This window comes from Galeopterus variegatus, unplaced genomic scaffold (assembly GCF_000696425.1).
Source record: "Galeopterus variegatus unplaced genomic scaffold, G_variegatus-3.0.2 Scaffold1822, whole genome shotgun sequence".
In the NCBI taxonomy this organism is placed as follows: Eukaryota; Metazoa; Chordata; class Mammalia; order Dermoptera; family Cynocephalidae; genus Galeopterus; species Galeopterus variegatus.
Window position 1 is genome coordinate 960 of NW_007727933.1, and position 21,141 is coordinate 22,100.

A 21,141-nucleotide genomic window follows, 5' to 3' on the forward strand; every position below is an offset into this window, starting at 1 on the left:
AATTCTCGTCAGAAAGAGGCAAAAGACAAAAGACATCTTCTCTACTGAGGATTCAGGAAGAGAGACCAGTGGGAATGTGAAGTCTGTAGTAATGAGAGGAATATTTTTAGCATCCTCTGAGCATCTCTTCCAGTGTGTCTGGCTGGGTGAGAGAAATACAAAAAAATATAGATCCAAAGTAAGGGGGCAAAGTAAATAAAGCATGCTGTACATTTCCCTTTTATATTTTTTAATTTCTGTATTATTACCTAGAAAAGAGTCTGCTTTGCTTCTTCGATATCTTCTAAGTTTTCAATGCCTAACTGGAATAATAGGGAAAAGTCTTCACTGGAGATAATCTGTTTATCTTTATCTGTGAGGAGTGTGTGCATCGATCCCTCTTCTATCAACTCCTGGATGTAAAGCCAGAAGCCTCCTGCATGTCTGGTGTGGTCCTGGCTACTGAATTTCAATTCTGAGCAATAATTCTTAAAATGTTATTTGCAGAAAACCTGTATCAAAGTAGTCTGATGCTTACTAAAATACAGATTCCCACTCCTGCTTAAGCAGAACATTTGGGTTGTAGCCCAGGAACCCAAATTTCAAAATACACTCCTTAGATGATTTTTAAGCACACAGAAATTTGATTCCCATTCCTCATAATTTTAATACAATTTTATTTTTTATGCCTAAACCTACAGCCTTGCTGTATTCTTTCATAGCTAAGTTGGGCCTTGCATTAATTATCTCAGTCACAAGGTCTCTTGAATACAACAACATCAGTCACATGCAAGGCAAGGGTGAACATACACCTGGACAGAAGATGGCTCTGAAGAGTGACATGGGCCACTGCCAATTGCATCCACTCAGACAGGAGGAAAAACGCCCACCTGGCACGGAGCCCAGCTGCTCTGTTTCTCAGAGCTACTTGAAAATCCAGATTTAAGCAAATCTTATGTAGGAAACCACAGGTTTAGTCAAAAGACAAGGGCAGTTGTTATCGTGATGAAAGAATTATGCAGTTGAGAAAACTAATGAAAATATACTTTTTTACAGAAACAGCTCTTCTGGTGCATTGTAAATGTTTCTATAAGAAAGATATTCTATCCATGAATTTGCAGGAACTCTCCCACTGTCTCGCAGGCCAGAAGGATGAATCTGCCTCTTCCTTCCAGAGAGTAATGTTTTTCCTTACTCTTTGGCTTTCTGCATTGCCTCAGGGAGTTCAGCTCTGGGCCAACCAGAGAAAAGTCACGAGATAATCACAGTCTCTAAGCCCTCAAAGACAGCGGGAGTCTTCCAGTCGCCTGACATTTACTGGAGGAGGCTGGATGCTAAGGGTAAGGCTGTATATGAGGCATTCATATGATTCTAAAGTTAGGTCCCAAAATATAATGAATGGGAGTGAGTGACATCCCTGTGAGGCAGTCACCTTCCCTCTGGGTCTTGGCTTTCTCCTCTCTAAAAGGGAGCTTGCCATTCCTTCCTTCTCTTCCCCAGAGGATCATTACACAACCCACATGAGGAAATGTGCATGAAAGACCTGCTAAACTGATAAACCAACACAGACATAATGAATCGTAACTGTCAGACACTGTAGGTTGACTGACCCAGTACCCATCCCCAACTCTCTTAACACTTTTAGGCCTCTTCTGTAGGAGATAAGAATGCAAATATTTTAAACCTCTCACCTTCCCTTAAAGCTAACAGAGATGTAAAGCTTTCCAAGTAGATGTGGCTAGCACTGCCTTTACCTCCTTCTTTCTACTTTAAACAAGAATGTGAGTTCTGGAGCTGCATCAGCCATTCTATCACCATGAAGCAAAAAGTACAAAGAGGAAAGCCAATATGTGGAGGATGGTGAAGAAGAAAGGTAAAAAGAGCCTGTGTACCTGATGGCATCATGGAAAGGTTGAACCAATTTTAGAAACCTGCATCAAAGGGAAAAATGAAAAAAGCAACCCCCTATTTGCTTAAGTTACTACTAGCCAGATATTCTGTTGCTTGCAGTCAACTGTATTCTTAACTGAGACAATGACAGAGGCCAGAATAAACATTCAGATCATATCAGTACTCTGCTTTAAACACTCCAGTGACTTTCCACCTCACTCAGGATAAGGGCAGCCTGCCCAAAGCCCCCCAAATCCTGCTCAATCTTCACCTTGTGATCCTTCCGACTTCATTTCCCATTATTTTCCCCTGACTTGCTCCACTCGCCACATTAAGCTCCTTCGTCTTGACTCAACCCACCAGCACATTGCAGCCTTGAGCCTTTTAGTTTTTACTGTTCCTTCAGCTTGGAATGCTCCTGCCCTAGTTATCTGACCAGACTTACTCCTTCTCTGGGGCTAGGACTTTGCTGAAACATCACCTCTTCTCGAGGCCCTAATTCCACCCTGTATCAAATTGCAACAACCCCCCCCCCACCCACACCAGCACTGCTTTACTTGGCCATAACTTTCAAAATTATTATGGATACCCTTTGTCTCCTATAAATTATAGGTCTCAAATAAAAAGTTGATTTTATTAATACTTGAGGATTTATTTTTTTCTGAACCATAAAAAGATCAACAACATTTAATAAACATTTTATTATTTATGCCATGACAACTTTCCAAAGGAGTTAAGGCACCTTATAAAACAAGCCACACACATAGTAAACCATTACCTAAAAACACATAATTAAAAGCCATAAAGAATAAAGATTTAAATAGTGATTCCCCTTTCTACTTACTCTAAGCTCTTTGGATGAGCTCAAATTCCTTGCTAAGAGCCAGGAAAAATAATTAACTGCGACAAGCAGCTGCCATCGGTGCTTAGAGACCCAGGCCAATTTATAGAAGTGTCAACACCAAGTAAATAAAGTCTACATTCTCTGAGACCTGCAGGGCTTCCTCCAATCAAGGAATGGTCTCAAAGTAGGGCAGGTGACACAGTAACCCAAAACATTTAGCTTGTTTCCTCTGGTTCACCAAGTCAACAGGAAATTCAACAACTCTACAAAAATTTCAAGAGAATGCTTAGTACATCAGCTTTCCCTTCTCAATCCAAAGCCAGTCCCCATGATCCCTTTTAGTTATCCCTCAAACCCTTGCCAGACTCTTCACCTGATCTTTCTCAAAGATCCTTACTGGATCTCAAAGCATATTTACTGTTTACTTCATTTGCGTGTTTTGTTCTCCTAATAACATCATTAACATGTACAGGAGAACCAGCTCCACTTTGCTGGATTTCAGCTGTTTGTTTATCTGTACACATCAGTCAGATTCTTTATCTTATTTCTGTGGCTCACCACATGAACTCATTCTCTTTCTTGCCTCTCAGGGCAATTTCAGTTCAGCATTTTATGAAGCTCCTTATCCTGACTGCTTTACATGGATTCTTACCAAGTAAATTTGCAATTTGGTGGAATTTTATTTTTTTGGCAAATAAAAAATATTATCCTATAATTACATACACATTTCTCTAAAAATTATTCAATTATTTCAAAAAAATATTTATTGAGTTCTAAATATGTTCCAGAAACTACTGGGTACTGAAGATGGTGAATATGACTAAAGCTTCTGTTTCGTGGAGTTTCTAATTTACTATTATTTTTACATATTAATTGTATTTTTATTTTATCAAGTCAAATTGCTAAAATTAAAAGGGCTTTTTTTTTTTTTTTTTCCTTTTTGTCTTTTTTTTACTGACTGGTAACGGGATTGCAACCCTCGGTGTCACGCCCGTACCGGGGACCAGCAACAGGATCGCAACCCTCGGTGTTGCGCCCACACCGTGCTCAGCCAGTGAGCGGGAACCGGTCTCCACATGGGATCCGAACCCTCAGCGGGAGCGCCGCCACACTCCCAAGCGGCGCACTCTCCAGTGCGCCACTGGGCCGGCCCAAAAGGGCTTTTTTTAATTGTATATTTTTAAGGTGTGCCACATGATGTTTTGATACATTTACACATAGTGAAATGGTTACTATAGTCGAGGAAATTAACATAAAATCATCTCACATGGTTATCCTTTTTTGTGTGTGGCAAGAACACCTAAACTCTACTCTTTTTAGCAAATATTCTGAATCCAATACAATGTTATTAATATAATCCTCATATTGTACGTTAGATCTCTAGGCTTATCCATCCTACATATCTGCAACTTTATATTCTTTGACCAATATCTCCCCATAAAGGGGCTACTGTAATTGAGCATTAAGTTAAGCATAAACTTCCTAGTGCTTAAACCCAAAGAGAGAAATCGTAGTTTGTCATGTCACACTGGTAATTGGACCAGTCAGGAGAGAAAATCCTTGTTTTAAAAAAATGGTTTATAAGGAAATTTATCACCCTAGCCATTATATTAATGATTATCACCTGAGCCATAATATTAATGCACTGTACAATACTTCATAGAAGTTGTCACCAGCAGACTGATGGAACACACACACTCCATCTTCAAAGAGCCACTAGATTAAAATACCCCTTCAATTTAAATAACTTTAGCACCAGTTAGTGGTAGAATCACATACTCACTTTTGGTCTAAATTACAAGCCCTAAACTTTACTGAAATAACTAGCATGAGCTCCCAAACCCTTTTCCAATTAAAAATACATATACATTATATACACACACACATACATATACATATATATAGCAAATAGCTGAAGTTTAAATTAACTGAAAATAAATATCAATATTTAAGCAGATACTCTTTAAACTTTTTGAAAACAAAATAGAAATAATGTCAACTGATTCACACTGATGTGATGGCTCTAAAGAGAAACCTTCTCCCCCCGACCTACTTAATTTTGGTTTGACTCCAGAAGTTTGCCATCATCTCTCTTTTTAGAAAATCACCTCATTCCCTGCGGTTTTCTTTTTTTGATCCAGCCAGATGTAGGTCTCTCTCCAGAACTGGTTCTCTGTTACCCTTTCAAGGAGACCCCCAGGAAGCCCATAAGTTCCCCTTGGCATATAAACATGTTTAGAATCTCCCTAATACTAGGAGAGTTAAGAAATAATTTTAAATTTCCCTCCTTCTATCTGATAAATGCCATATTTGAAAGGAACTAGCCCATTAATTTACAGCCACTTTGTTGGTTGTCCCTAGCAACCACCCTTAGCCACTTTTTTCCCTCAGAGTCATGCATGCTTCATAACATCAGAAAACTGCATATAGTTTTAAATGGCTTTATTACTTCTTCCAAGTATGAAATGAAGTAAGAACAATGTACAGAGGGAAAAAAAAACAAACCAAAAACCCCAGGATTGACAAATTTGGATCCTATTTAATCACACAGGAACTTTATTTTTTCAACTGGTGGGTATATTGGAGCTTACTTTGAGCAGTAAGATTGCATTTTGAAAAACAAACTGGCATTGCTAATAAAATATTCCAGGTTATGCAGAGAATATAAATTGTCAGTGAGGGATTTAATGGCTCCACAGTATTCCTTCATACTCCTTAAAAACTTCTTCTTGCTTCAAAATAGAAATAATTCCATAATGAAGAAATACTAACATACATTCTTCATGTTTTAGTAAAGAAGATGACAGAAGATTCTTGGGAAATAGGGTTTTCAGTCTCAGTGTCTCTTTACAAGTCCTGTGAGCAATCGCTGTCTGCAGGAGGAGGGATGGTGCTGTGTCAGTGTTACCTAATCGTTCTGACTGTTCAACTGGGAGGACACCGCGTGGCTCCTGCACAAGGTGCACTACATCGTTTTACTCCAGAGCAAGAGAGTTAATGCTCTTTAAAAATAAACTTTTAAAATTAAATTTTTAGGTTTACATCTTAAGGTCATTTTATAAACTGGATCTGGAATTATGAGTAACTCACCATTACGGCCACAATTAGCCTTCAGACCATCCTTTCTATTTTTGTAACCACTTGCTGTTTCTTGTCTTAGCATTTATCCAGTAGGATTCCCTAGAGAGAGAACTATATTGGCCTATACACTATATATGCAGTTTCTATTCTCTGCATAACCTGGAATAGTTTCTTGCCGAGCCATGGATCATAAGTCACTAACTAACTACTGCCAAGCTGTTCCATGTCAGGGGACTCCCATATTTCTATCAGCTATGGTCTAGGCAGACTAAGACCATTTTGTTAAGACCATGGCTCCCAGGTCTGTCCCTTCAGTGGGAACTTTAATCAGAAAAGACCCTCTGACAAGGGACAAAGGGTAAAGAACTGTTATGAAGCATATCTGATACAGCCCCTCATGAGCAAAACACTGAAATAGTTAATGGGGAGATTAATCATATTTGGATTATTCTACCAAGGTTAGAGTCTAGGAGGCAAAAAATGGAGACATTTCATAGACAGCATGGACACTTATATAGATACTTTAATTAGATGCCCTGAGGCATATAAATTTAGTTAGTGGGACTCTCTTTTAAGAAAACTGGTCCATACCTAACCACTTCTTTCAAAGAAAGTTGGCAGCAATTCTCCTGTCCTCCTGATATAATTTGAGGCATAGTATGTAGTGCTTCTACCTAAATATATCCCTAAACTTTATTCACTTCTACTCCTAATGCCCACATGGCTTGAAAAACTCATGAGACTAATCTAATGGCATTCAAAATTCTTTCTTGGCTGCTTGGCAATCATTTTATTCATTCATCCAATCAGATGGCCCGAAACATTTGCCTTTCTCAGGTCCTGCATTCAACCCTGCTTTCTCATTCCAGCAAATGATACTGCTCGCTGCTTGATAGGATGTGACTAAGGTCATCTTGGCATAACCTCTCATCTTGAGTGTCTCTCCAAAAATTTTTATAGGCACAACCAACTCTTTCACTTTAAAATATCCCTCTAGCCCAAGTGTCTCTCTTTTCCTCTGCCTCTGAGATAAGATTACCACCTCCTATTCATGACGTATAAACCTATTTTTTAAGTCCATCTAATGTCACTTCTGCACCTTCAATCTCTTGCTCTCTACTGCTTTCTTCCCCCCTGCCCCTCTAAATTTACTAACTCAACTACTCCAATCTTAAAGCAATATAAAACAACAATGATAAATTAAATGACCATGAACATGGGTCTTCCTCCTGATGGAGTGGCTGTTCAATACTTCACTAACATTGATATACATCTCATCTCCTTTATAGGCAGTCATGAAAAAAAAATGAATCATACAAAGTACAAGTACATCATGGATTTTGTAGTTTTACTGAAATGTATGAGCAGAATAGGAGGTGTCATGTCATAGGAAGCATAGGTTTTCACTCAGAAAAATCTCCATTAAACACATTTCTTTCCCAGCCTCAAGTCTTGATCCCCAGCCCTGGTATCTAGCCTCACAATCCTCCCACTAGAGAGTGCTGAGACCAGCCCTTCTCCCTTTCCCCTCATTGATCTTGCTTCAATGGAAAACACAGCCCAGCCAAGCTCTAGCAGATCCCACTCAATGTCTTCTCAGGAAAGTTCTTCCCACCCTACAAAGAAATTCTCATGTGAGTTACTAAGAGAAAATGTTCTCTGTATCATTACCCAAAAAACTCCCCTGACCCCAGACGCCAAAGATCTACCATCATACTTTCCTTTTACACTGCCCAGTTCTCCAGAGAATACATGTCCTCTGCCTGTTTTCTAACCAATACCTCTTCCTTAATCCCCTACAGTGCATCTTTTCAACTCTCAATTGAAACTTTCTTGAATTTCACCAAAGATCTAACTACAAAAGCCAGTAGATGAGTCTAATTTTTATTTGTGTGTGTGTCTTCAAATAAATATTTAAAAACTTCCTCTTTGCATTCTTGCCTTGGGGATATATATAATCACAAGACCAGAGCTTAATTCTTAGTTCAAATCCAATTTTGCCACTTAAAAATTATACAGCCCTATTTAATAACCAAAGCCTGCTTTTCTGTTCTGTAATTTGATGAAAATACATTAATCCCCTACATTCCAAGACACCCAGGGGATATCTGAGGCTGCAGATAGTACCAAACCCTATATATAGTATGTTTTTCCCATACATGCATACCTGTGATGACGTTTAACTTAATAATTAGGCACAGTAAGAGATTAACTACAATAACTAATAATAGAATAGAACAATTATAACAATATGCATCATCACGACTCTCCCACTTTGGGGACATTATAAAGTAAAATAAGGCCTCCCACAAGCCATCAGGCGCTTAAGGGACTACAGGGCATGCAGACGCTGGACAAAGGGATGATTCGCATCCTGGGCGGGATGGAGCGGGATGGCAAGAAATTTCACCACGCTACTCAGAGCAGCATGCAATTGAACACTTACAAATTGTTTATTTCTGGAATTTTCCACGTAACATTTTTGGACTGAGATTGACCGTAGTTAACTGAAACAGTGGAAAACTAAACTCTGGATTAGAGGGGACTACTTACTATACTGCCTGTTTTATTAGATTGTGATAAAAATAAAGTGAGTTAAAATATGGAAAGGCCCCAGACAGTGACTGAACCTGACAGGAGATGAATAAATGTCACCTCTCCCCCACCAAACTTGACAATCTTCTCTGTGATTCTCTCCTTTCTCCTCAGTGACCACTGCTTTACTCTGTTTTTTTACGGGTTCTGCCTCCTCCTGCAGGCTAAATGTGCGCATATGCCGAAGTCAGTTGCCACCTATTACTTTCTTCTCCATTTCCTCCTCCTCTTCTCTCTGTCTCTCTCTCGGTGTGTGTCTGTGTCTCTGTGTCTCTCTCAGAAAACTCCCCAGCTTTGTGGCTTCAACATCTACAGCTCTAACCTTTCTCCTGAGCTTCTGTGCCTCCTCCAACTCTTAAAATCTCCATGTGTCTAGAGTAAATTTTATCTCTGAAACCTGCTCCTCTCCAGACATCTTTTTCTCTATAAATGTTGCCATTTCTCTAGCAAGTGAAATGACTCAATGACTTCCCCCAACGCCTAAAAGATGAAATCTCCAGGTTCCCAGCATGTCACATGGAAGCCCTCCACAGTCAGCCTGAAATTTAATTGTCCCCCCCCATGGTGCCTCAGAACCACCAGATGAAGACTTGCTGCTGAGCCATCCCTCGTGCAGATCCTCTCGCTGAGAACACTCTCCCCATTTTCCCCAACTTAAGTTTAAATTCTAAGTTCCTTCCAAAACCGGAAAATTTCCACCTCTCCTTGAATTAGTCTTCAGTTGCCCCAACCTTTTCCCCCAAATATGTGTAATGGTGGTTGTTGATATCACATCTCTCCCCTTCAGGTTCATTTCCTTAGATGGTTTGGTAAAAGAAAGGAGGGACAATGCTAGAAGAGAAGAAAAAAACCAAATATCCATGAAGTCTCCCATGTACCCTAGTCACTGGGCTAGGTACTTTCACTAATCCTCACTGCATGCCTGAGAGGTGGGTACCACTGCTGCATGTTTGATGGTTCCAGAGTTAGGGACCTTCATCTTTCTCATATTTGGAAATCATTCGAGGATCTCACTTTCACATTTTTTGTTCCCAAGTTCCCAAGGTATTTGGGATGGTTTGCACCTAAAATTTGTCATAACAGAAGTATACAGCTATTCATAAGCTATTTTCACTATGTTCTTATCTAGGCTGTCATCATTTAGCCAAGTGAGAGGCTGGGTCCCTAACTTTAGTCCATAAAGCTGTCACCACACTCCTCATGGACAATTTACAGTGACATGCCCATAGGCATGTCAAGAAGAAATACATATAAGTGTCATAGTCAAATACTTGGTGGCAATTTATTCTGCTTTTTCTGTTGCTGTAATTTTAATGAGCACACTGCACGTTCTCATGAGGGACCTGCAGTGCATTAGAGAATGTAGCTGTATACACTATGTAGGAACTGGCCTGTCATAGAGCGATTTGCTGACAAAATGAAAATTATGCCTTATTTCTACAATGTGACAAGAGGAAAAATGGTGCAAACTTTTGCAAATGACTTACAAAATGGATGCCATAACCCATTTACACTTTTTTTAAAAATAAGGACCTCCCCAAAATAAAAGAGTGAGGTTATCACATGTTCTTAAACTACTGAAATGCATTTGCTAGCACAAATGTTGGCAGAATTCTCTCAGACACTGAGCTTCTCTCCTTATAATAAGGGGGACTCTGGGGAAAAAATAGTGATATATAATTCTTTCACAGTTATTTACACATTTTCTCTTTATCTTAAAAGGATCTTGATAAAATGACATGAAAGTGGGTACCTATAAGCCATTTTTAACAAATGTATATGTAGTCTAATTAATTTCTAAATGGGAAATCCTTTGAAGAAACTAAAATATACCCTTTCCTTCTTTCAGTTAATTTCTCCAATCTGCAAAGTTTACAGAGGAGAATGTACAAAATACTTTGACAACACAGGGAATAAAAAAGCTGAAGGAAAGGTTTAATGGCAAAATCCATAATCCGAGTCTATAGAACTCAGATTTCATTTGCTTCATACCCACAACACAATTTACTGCAATAATTATATGTACGTTACAGAAACCACTTCCCTTCCAAAGAAAAAGCCCTTTCTAGAATGCATGTGTCTGTGTGATTTATTCTAAATCACCATGACAACTTTTACTCCTTCAGCATATGAAATTTGTTAAATGCTTGGAACAATGTCAAGGAGGAAGTGCTGTGAAACAAGAAGCCGTGTGTGGTTCATCCTTAGACTAATACTGCAGAAAAATACTAAAATCTGAAGAAATGATTACGTTGGTATTCACAGCCTAGAAAACTGACCCAGGTAATATCACCTACTAATGCCTTCTTGGTGAAATAGCTTTCTATTGTGATTATAGAAGATCATATTCAGCAAGAAAATAGAGGTTTGGGTTTTATCATACTAATTTGACCACCTCTTGTGGTATAAGTAAGCTTTCATTTCTGAATAGAAGCTGCTGAGGTTCTTAGTGAATATATTATTTTGAGCCAGTTAAGTTACCCAGTATCTGATGTCAATAACATGTATGATGATGGTTCCAGAAAACCGCTTCTCTATTTCCTATATCTCTATATTGTTGATTTTCTCCAAATTAAATATTGAATAAAAATAAATAACAAAACACAGCTGCTCTCATATGGCTTCCTATCAACACAACTGGAATAAAAATGTTTCAACAATAATTTACTTCAGCATAGAATAACTTCAGTACATTAAAACTAGAAAACCGGTAACATCCTGACTTTATGAATTGAAATCTGTACAGGAATTAGGCAGAGCAGATCCAAACACCAGCCCTTAATACATAGACACTGTTTAATGCAAAATGAGTCAGCTTCACACAAGGTTTGTTACACAGTTTTATCCTAACGTATTTTTTATTTCTATTTCTAGACAAACAAATCAAGAAACAGAGAAGTATGTGGTTTCCCCCACAGTCACACAGCTCATAAAGTGGCAGAATTAGGGCCAGAATCTAGATCTTCAGACACGTTGAACAGTCTTCTTTGGCTTGTCCCACAATAACTTAAATTTAAAGACAAATTTCTCTCTCTCTTTTTTTGACAATCTTCAATTTTCTAATCTATCCACTAGCTATATGCAGTCAGCCCTTGGAATCTGCAGGGATTGGTTCCAGGACCCACCTGAGATAGGAAAATCCATGGATGCTCAAGTCCCTTGTAATAAATAGTGTACTATTTGCATACAATCCAGGCATAGCCTCCTATATGCAGGTGTCCCTTGTTTTATTGTGCCTCACTTTACAGCACGTCACAGATACCGTGATTTTTACAAATTGAAGGTTTGTGGCAACCCTGTGTTGAGCAAGTCTATAGGCCCCATTTTTCCAACAGCATGTGCTTACTTCATGCCTGCGTGTCACATTTTGGTAATTCTCACAATATTTCAAACTTTTTCATTACTCTTCTACCTGTTATGGTGATCTGTGATCTTTGATATTACTACTGTAATTGTTTTGGAGCAACACAAACCATGCCATATGAGACGGTGAACTTAATCAATGAATGTTATGTGTTCTGATTGCTCTGCCAACCAGCTATTCCTCCATCTCTCTCCCTCTCCTCGGGCATCCCTATCCCCTGAGACAAAACAATATTGAAGTTAGGCTAATTAATTACCCTACAAATTCCTCTAAGTGTTGAAATGAAAGGAAGAGTCGTACGTCTCTCAGTTTCAATCAAAAGCTAGAAATGATGAAGTGTAGTGAGAAGGGCGTGTCAAAAGCTGAGACAGTCAAGTTGTGAATGCCAAGGAAAAGTTCTTGAAGGAAATTAAAACTGCTGCTGCAGTGGATACAAGAAAGATAGGGAAGGAAACAGCCCTTTTGCTGACATGGATAAAGTTTGAGTGGTCTGGATAGAAGATCAAATCAGCCACAACATTCCCTTAAGCCAAAGCTTAATACAGCGCTAAGTCCTAACTCATCCATTTAGGAAAGCTGAGAGAGGTGAGAAAACTGCAGGGGAAAAGTTTGAAGCTAACAGAGGTTGGTACATGATGTTTAAGAAAAGAAATCATCTTCACAACATAAACAGCAAGTGCTGATGTAGAAGCTGCAGTGAGTTATCCAGAAGACCTAGCTAAGGTCATTGATGACAGTGGCTAAACTGAACAACAGATTTTCAACGTAAATAAAACAGCCTCATAGGACTTTCATAGCTGGAGAGGAGAAGCCAATGCCTGGCTTCAAATCTTCAAAGGAAAGGCTGATTCTCTTGTTAGGACCTAATGCAGCTGGTGACTATAAGCCAATGATCATTCACCATTCTGAAAATCCTAGGGCCCTTAAGAATTATGCTAAATCTCCTCTGCCTGAGCTCTGTAAATGGAACAAGAAAGCCTGCATGGCAGCACATCTGTTTACAGCATGGTTAACTGAGTATTTTAAGCTCACTGTTGAGACCTACTCTCAAAAAAAAAGATTCTTTCCAAAATATTACTGCTCATTGACAATGCACCTGGTCACCCAAGAGCTCTGATAGATATGTACAAAGAGATTAATATGGTTTTCATGCCTGCTGATATGACATCAATTCTGCAGCTCATGGATCAAGGTATAATTTTGACTTTCAAGTCTTATCATTTAACAAAGACATTTCATAAGGCTATAACTGCCATAGATAGTGATTCCTCTGATGGATATGGGCAAAGTAAATGGAAAACCTTCTGGAAAGGAGTTCTAGATGCCATTAAGAACATTCATGATATATGGAAGGAGGTCAAAATACCAACATTAACAGGAGTTTGGAAGAAGTGGATTCCAACCCTCATGGATAACTGAGCAGTTCAAGACTTCAGTGGAGGAAGTAACTGCCCATGTGGTGGAAACAGCAGGAAAACTAGAATTAAAAGGGGAGCCTGAAGATGTCACTAAATTGCTGCAATCTCATGATAAAACTTTAATGGATGAGGAGTTACTTCTTATGGATGAACAAAGAAAGTGGTTTCTCAAAGGGGAGCCTGAAGATGTCACTAAATTGCTGCAATCTCATGATAAAACTTTAATGGATGACGAGTTACTTCTTACGGATGAACAAAGAAAGTGGTTTCTTGAAATGGAATAGACTCCTGGTGAAGATTCTATGAAAACTGTTGAAATGGCAATGAAGGATTTAGACTAGTACATAAACTTAGTTAATAAAGCAGCAGCAAGGTTTGAGAGGATTGACTCCAATTTCAGAAGTTTACTGTGGGTAAAATTCTATCAAACACCATTGCATACTTTATTACAGTGGTCTGGAATCAAATCCACAATATCTCTGAGTTATGCCTGTATTTTAAATCATCTCTAGATTACTTAAAATAAATATTACAATGCAAATGCTATGTAAATAGCTGTTATGCTATATTTTTATTTGTATTTTTAAATTTTTGTATAGCTACTTTTTATTGATTTTTTTATAAATATTTTTGATCTGAGGTTGGTTGAATCTTAGCATGCAAAATCCACGGATATGGAAGGCTGACTGTATGTACAGTACTTCCTATCTTTTTTATCTAAAAGACTTAATCATAGCCACCAACTTTCTATGGCAAATTTTCTCTCAGGACCTCTAGGACATTACCTGTCACTATATGCTAATTTAGAGGGAAAATCTTTTACTCCCTTTCAGAGACAGTAGGGGTATATGCTTTCAGTTTGGGGCAGTTCACAAAACAATTACTCTATCATATCATACTGCTATCTCCTCATAGCACTTACATGCAGTCTATCATTATTTTGTGTATTTGTATATTATTTGCCTCCCACTTGAAGTTCCTTAAAGCCAGGGTTCCTGTCTGTCTTATTTCGTCATGTATCCTCAGAACCTAGCAGGACCATGACCAGCACATAGTAGGTGACTGTAGTAGATTGAATTATGTCCCCCCCAAACTCCCTGAAGCTTGAATTGTGTCCCCCAAGTTTTATATATTAGAAACTTAGCCCCCACTGTGACTGTTAAGAAGGTGGGAAATCCTGTTACAGTAATTGAAAGGTAGAGCTTTGAAGAGGTGATTGAATTGTAGGACCGTGCTGTAGTGAATGGATTAATACTGGTGGTCAGGGGTGTGGTTCTGAGGGCTTTAAAAGAAGAGATAGGAGAGTTTCTGCTCGCTCGCCCTGCTCTCTCTGCTTCCACCATCTTGCAGTGTGAAACCCCTGGGTCACTCTTACCACCACTAGATGGATTTTGGATTTCCCAGCCTCAGAAACTGCAAGGAATAAATTTTGTTTTTCTTTATAAATCACCCAGTTCTGGGTATTTTTTATAAGCAACAGAAACGGATTAATACACCTGCCTTTTGAAGTTAGCTATGGCATATGATTTGCTTTGACTGATAAGATGTGAAGGGAAGTAATGTGCATCACTTTTAAGCAGAAGCTTTAGGAACCAATGCATGTTTTACCACATCCCCTTCCTCCTGCCATGATGACCTGCATCATTCCAGATAGCAGAGGCTGTGGCTGACAAGATCCCTGAATATGGACAGTACGGAGCAGAGTTCTCACCAGCCTGAGATAGACATAATAGTGTGAGCTAGAAATAAAATTTTGTGGCTTTAAAAAACTAAGATTTGAAGTTAATTTTTACTGCAACATAATCCAACCCATCCTGTCTTGGATAATTAACCCAACACAGTTAATTCTTGCACCAATTCTGTAATATTAGTTACTCTTATTATCTCCATTTTACAATGTAAGGAACTAAGCCATAATAGAGAAAAGAAGTTCGCTCATGGTAAGTCAAATGGGGATAGTTACATACCATACCTATTTTATATTTAAGGAAACTGCTCGGCGGGAGCGCCGCCGCGCTCCCAAGCGGCACACTGTAGCAGTGCGCCACCGGGCCGGCGCGAGTTTGATAATTATTCTGATTTGATCATCATATGTAGCGCACAAGTATTGATAGTCAACTCTGTACCCCATAAATATGTATAATCAATCATGTTTCAATAAAATAAATAAAATACATCTGTATAGCACTTAATATGTTTAAGACATTGTTCTAAACACTTTACAAATATTAACTAATTTAATCTTCATATTAACCCTACAAAGATATGATATTATTATCACTGCTTTAGAAATGAGGAAAATCGAGGCACAGAAAGGAAAGTAAAAACACTCTTCCCACAACTAGTAAATAGACAGGCCAGGATTTGAAATCGAGTATTCCAGCTCCAGAGCCTATGCTTTTATTCTCTACTTTTTTTTTCCTAATGTTTATTTTTGCCTATCCGTATTTTTAAAAATAATCTACAGTGAATTTGTATTATTTTTGCTATAATCAAAGTGATTTTAGGTGTGTGGTAGGAGATATAAAGGAAAACAGCACTTCCTAGGCTGTTAAATGCTTATTCTTTGCCAAAATACAAATTTTTTTCATAAAAAAAATCCTAAAGGTAAGTAATCACAGAGATATACAAAATTTTTATGTAATACAATAAAAATTCATCGAAAGATTCATATTATCTTTTGATTCTATTTTTCCATGAACATTTTGAAATACCCTCATACGAGTTTTACCTATTCTTAATTATCCTGTCTCTCCTTAACTTTAACAGAATAAAAAGCTTCCTGCTAACCATACATTTTTTGCATTTTTAAAATAGAACAGTTTGCATTACAGATTTACACTTTTCTTCTAGATTGTTTTCTAGGTTAACAATTTGATACTGAATCATTCAATTGTCCACCTATTATAAATAGAGTAATAAACATCTGAGTAAGATTAACATTGAGGTTGGTTTATGGCTGTGGCTAGTCTTCAATTTATTCTCATATTTGGGGGCATGAACATTTTTTGAGAGTAAGACCAGTCTACATCAACAATCCTATTGGTATCCATAAGGAAACTATCGCTATCACACAACCCAACTCATAAGCCAAAAAGCTAAAAGAAAATTGTGCTCCAAATGATACAATATATTTCTCATGCTTAAAACATATTTTGCAAAAAATTCAAAAGTTTTCAAATGTTACTTATAGACACCTTTTTTGAAATATGCCATGAGGTTTTTAAGATAACCTCTTCATGAAGTTTCCACAATTATCACGACCAACACTTTGACATAGTTAGGCTGAATTTCAAAACTAATTGTTCACATATTCACAAAGATTTACAATAAAATTGATTTCCAGATTACGTCTTTCAAGAAGTTTCAACATGACCCCAAAGTGTTCTCCAAATTCAAAGCATTTAGTTCCCTCAAACATCTCTGAAAATTTACAAATTACTAGATAAGTTATTCCTTTCCAATTCTTGATTAAGATTTATAGGCACATAGATTCTGTCTAAGTACAAACCTTTCAAAGTAGGAAAATATCTTTCTCAATATATGTCACTGCTCTCAAGTCTGGTGCCCAGGGGATCTCCATCTAAATTGGTTCACCAAAGTCAAAAACTTCAGGATGTTTATAGCAAACATTAAAAATATGTCACTAGTTAACATGGATGCAATTTTTCAACAAGTTTTTTGATCTGCATTATTTCCTTTCACTTAGAATCACCTAACTTGTTGAAAAAAATTCAAGAACACTTAAAGCTATCGCACCCACATTTAAAGGCTATGCTTGCCCTATCTAAGCTAACACTTAAATGTCGAAATAGTTGTTGCACTTTCACTTTGTGATATGATGTTAAAATGGGACTCTGCCTGTCTCATTTTTGGGTGAGGCTCTTAGAAAATAGGTACCAACCACTCCCAATTTCCATGGTTGTGGTATAAATAAAAAAACATATTTGGTCTTTTTCCCTGGTTTCTGTCACAAAGCTTTAAAAATTCTTGCCATTTCCCGAGTAATAGGAGCATCTTTTGTTATTCACACAAGCCCCTTTGGATCATACCTGAATTTATGGGTGTGGGGTAAGAAGATTGGCTGGATAGCTTCAGGATGGGAGCTGGTTGCCAGAAAGACCAACCGTGTGATTGGGGGGTTGGAACTTTCACCCCCTTCCCCAATCTCTGGGGAGAGGAAGGGGGCTAGAGATTGAGTTCAATCACATGGCCAGTGATTTAACCAGCCATACCTATATAGATGCTCCTCAACTTACTATGGGATTACATCTGGATAAACCCCTCGTTAAGTTAAAAATATAGTAAGTCGAAAATGCATTTAATACACCTAACCGACCACAGTTTAGCCTGGCTTCCCTTAAACATGCTCAGAACACTTACATTAGCCTACAGTTGAGCAAACCATCTGGCCACTCGGTACGCTGTAAAGTATTGGGTGTTTACCCCTGCAAGTCGAAAATGCATTTAATACACCTAACCGACCACAGTTTAGCCTGGCTTCCCTTAAACATTCTCAGAACACTTACATTAGCCTACAGTTGAGTAAACCATCTGGCCACTCGGTACGCTGTAAAGTATTGGGTGTTTACCCCTGTGATCGCCTGGCTGACTGGGAGCCTTGGCTCCCTGCTTCTGCCCAGCCTCGTTAGAGAGAGTATTGCGCTACATATCACCAGCCCAGAAAAATATCAAAATTCAAAATTCGAAGTATGGTTTCTACTGAATGCACATAGTTTTTGCACCATCATAAAGTCAAAAAATTGTTAAGTCAAACCATCAAAAGTCAAGGACTGTCTGTATAATGAAATCTAGATAAAAACTCTCAATAATGGGGCTGGGAGAGCTTTCTGGCTGGTGAATACATCAATGTGCTGGGAAGGTGGGGCACTCTGAGAGGGCATCGAAGCTCTATACCCAGGACCCTTCCAGACCTTGCTGCCCTAAGTATCTCTTCATCTGGCTGTTCATTTGTATCCTTTATTTTAAAAAATGGTAATTGTAAGTATAATGCTTTCCTAAATTCTGTGTCATTCCAGAAAATTTTCAAATCTAAAGGGGGTTGTTGAAAACCCCTAATTTGTAGGCAGACTGAAAAGAAAAGCAGGTAACATGTGAACCAGGACTTTCAGCTGGTTCTGAATTGAGACCAAACCCCTTAACCTGTGGTGTCTGCGCAAACTCAGAGTAGTTTGCATCAGAATTAAATTGAATTGTAGGACACCCAGTTGGTGTCAGAGACCACTAAGAAAACCTTACAGAGAAGGTGGTCAAAGACTTCTTTTGAAACCCTGGCCTGGACACCCACCTCTGAGGTTGGAGAGACTGAGAGGAGAGGTTGCAAATTATAAAAGCAGGGAGAGAGCGATTTCCTTGTACCTCAAGCCTGGGAAAAGGGATATCAGAGAGATTCATGTGTAGAGCTAAAGTGGCCTACACTTGAGAGACCTAAAGAGGGAGAGACTGGCTGGTAACCTGCTCTGACAACATTGCCAAGAATGGTCCCTGCACTGGGGCCGGCCACAATCACAGGTGTGTGGGGCATAGCGCATGGGACTGTTTCCCCTGGGTCAGATGTGGCCACACTTGAGAGGGCTAGCAGGAGTTATCTTAGATTCTTCCCAAGAGGGCCCTTGAACAGGGTGGAGATACCAGCAGTGTCTGGGGAATAAGACCCACCAGAAGAGATTTATTCATCCACATCCAGGGAACTGTGGGAGAGACAATACCAGCAACACTGCAGGAGGATCTCCAGAGAACCGACAAAAGCCTGGCTAGTCCCGGCGGGGCTGACCATGACAGTTACAGTGAACTATGACTTTTCCTGCTCCTTACCTCCTTACCCTTTCCTTTGCTGGAAGAGCCAGAGGCAGCCTACAAAACTGGGGGGAAAGTCAAGGTGGTAGGTGGTGAAATAAAGAGGCCAAGCATGGCCTTCCCACTGCCAGCCCGAAGCAGACGAGTCAGGAAGAATTTACTAAGTGCATTGGAGCATTGATTGTTGCCCTGGATTGGACTGAGACTGCGTCAAGGGGACTAGAAGGAACCAAATGAATTTATTTTTATCCAAAAGATGCCAGAAAAGTGATGAGATATGGCCTCTATTTCATCAAAGGAGATAGGAAGGGGCAAATAAGTCCCAGAGAACTGTTGCTAAAAAAAATATCTAGAATGTTTTGAAGAAATCTAATCATTCAATGAGATATCTTCCTAGAACTGACCAGCATTGCTCATACTTAAGCTTTGTTATGTGTTGCACACATTTAATCTACATAATAACTCTATGAACTATATGTACTATGATCATCATCTTTTAGGGGTAGAGCTGATATCTGAAAACCCATCTACTGACAGCAGAGAGTGACCTTAGTGAAGGCGTCATGTTGACTTGCCCATCGAACACAGGTTTTAAAACTCATAATGAAAAGTTGCATAATGACGATTAAGTCCATCTGATTCCTTTTGAAATTGCTACTATACACTCAAGTTCATTAGCTTCTCCAGCACTTTGAATAAATAAGTGAGGTGCACAGCCATTCAGAGGACTAAAGCCCCCACATTTTCCCACCTCTCTCTCACCCCTGCCCCCATTCACAGCCTTTAGGTTACCATTTTATGCATCTCAACTCCTTTATCAGGATGATATGATTTCCATTGTCGTAAGACTTGATCATGGCAAATTTAAATAAATGCCTCTAAATGGTTACCTGATTTACCACTTGACAGGAGGGGAAACACTTTGTGAAAGAATACATAATGTACAATTTTCCTCTTACAACATTAGTCTTGCCACAGCCTAGTTTTACAATAATTTTTAATTATATACCTTAGGGCTTCAAGTATATTTTATTATTAATTTATTCTTGATTAATGAAAAGTCTGACATTTCTTGCATATATACATAGCATAGTTTTTGCTAATGTTGTTCATTAGAACAGATGTGGATATTGACTATTATTATTATTGTCACTATTGTTATAATTATCCTCCCTCTAGCATCAAATTTCCATTGCTACTGGGAATTGAGGAGGGTTTACAACACCTCTGACATTCTACAGGATTTATCATACCTTGAGGCTTCAGGCTTCCTCCAGGACACCAAGGGCATCCATGTGTTTGCCTACATACATATTCTTCACTATTCTGAGCTCCCCACCCTGAACTTTATATCATTCTGTGACGCACCTGGGAATCCTTCAAAATGAACGACTCTATACTACATAACACATAAAAATGTGTTTGCCTACATACATATTCTTCACTATTCTGAGCTCCCCACCCTGAACTTTATATCAGTCTGTGACGCACCTGGGAATCCTTCAAAATGAACGACTCTATACTACATAACACATAAAGGGATTGTTATTGTTGTCTTCAATTTTTTCAGATCCCCAGGATTGTAACAAATGAAGTCTCAGGAATAATGAAATAATAAATTTTCATTTAGAAGGAGTTGCAATCTGAATATCCTTAATACATGCCATCGCTCTCACTTCTAAATGTCCTAGGACATGGGTGATATTGCCCTTGACTGTCCTCAGGGCTGTCAGTAAGATTAAATCTTCAGTCTTCACTGATGTAAATTCTTAACTCAAGGGAATATAAGACATTCTTTGTGAAACAAAAGGTGACAGATAAAAATGGTTTAAGAAATCACTCTTTAGAACTATATTAGCAATAGATCTCCTAACGGTTCTTTTACCGGATTGATAGTTCCTTGAGATAATGTCCCTAACAAGCACAATGCCATAAAATATGCTTGTTGCATCAATATTAGATTTTTTTAAAGGACAGAGAGACGGAGACAGAATTGAGAGAGATGATCAGGAAACAGATTCATCTACATATCAACCTCTCAGTGCCTAGAAGTTGATAATAACCCTTAAACTTTTGACCTGCTTAAGAAGGGCTGCTATTCTGAAGTCCAACCCCACAAACGAACACTGTGGTCTGGATTTCTCACTACCCAT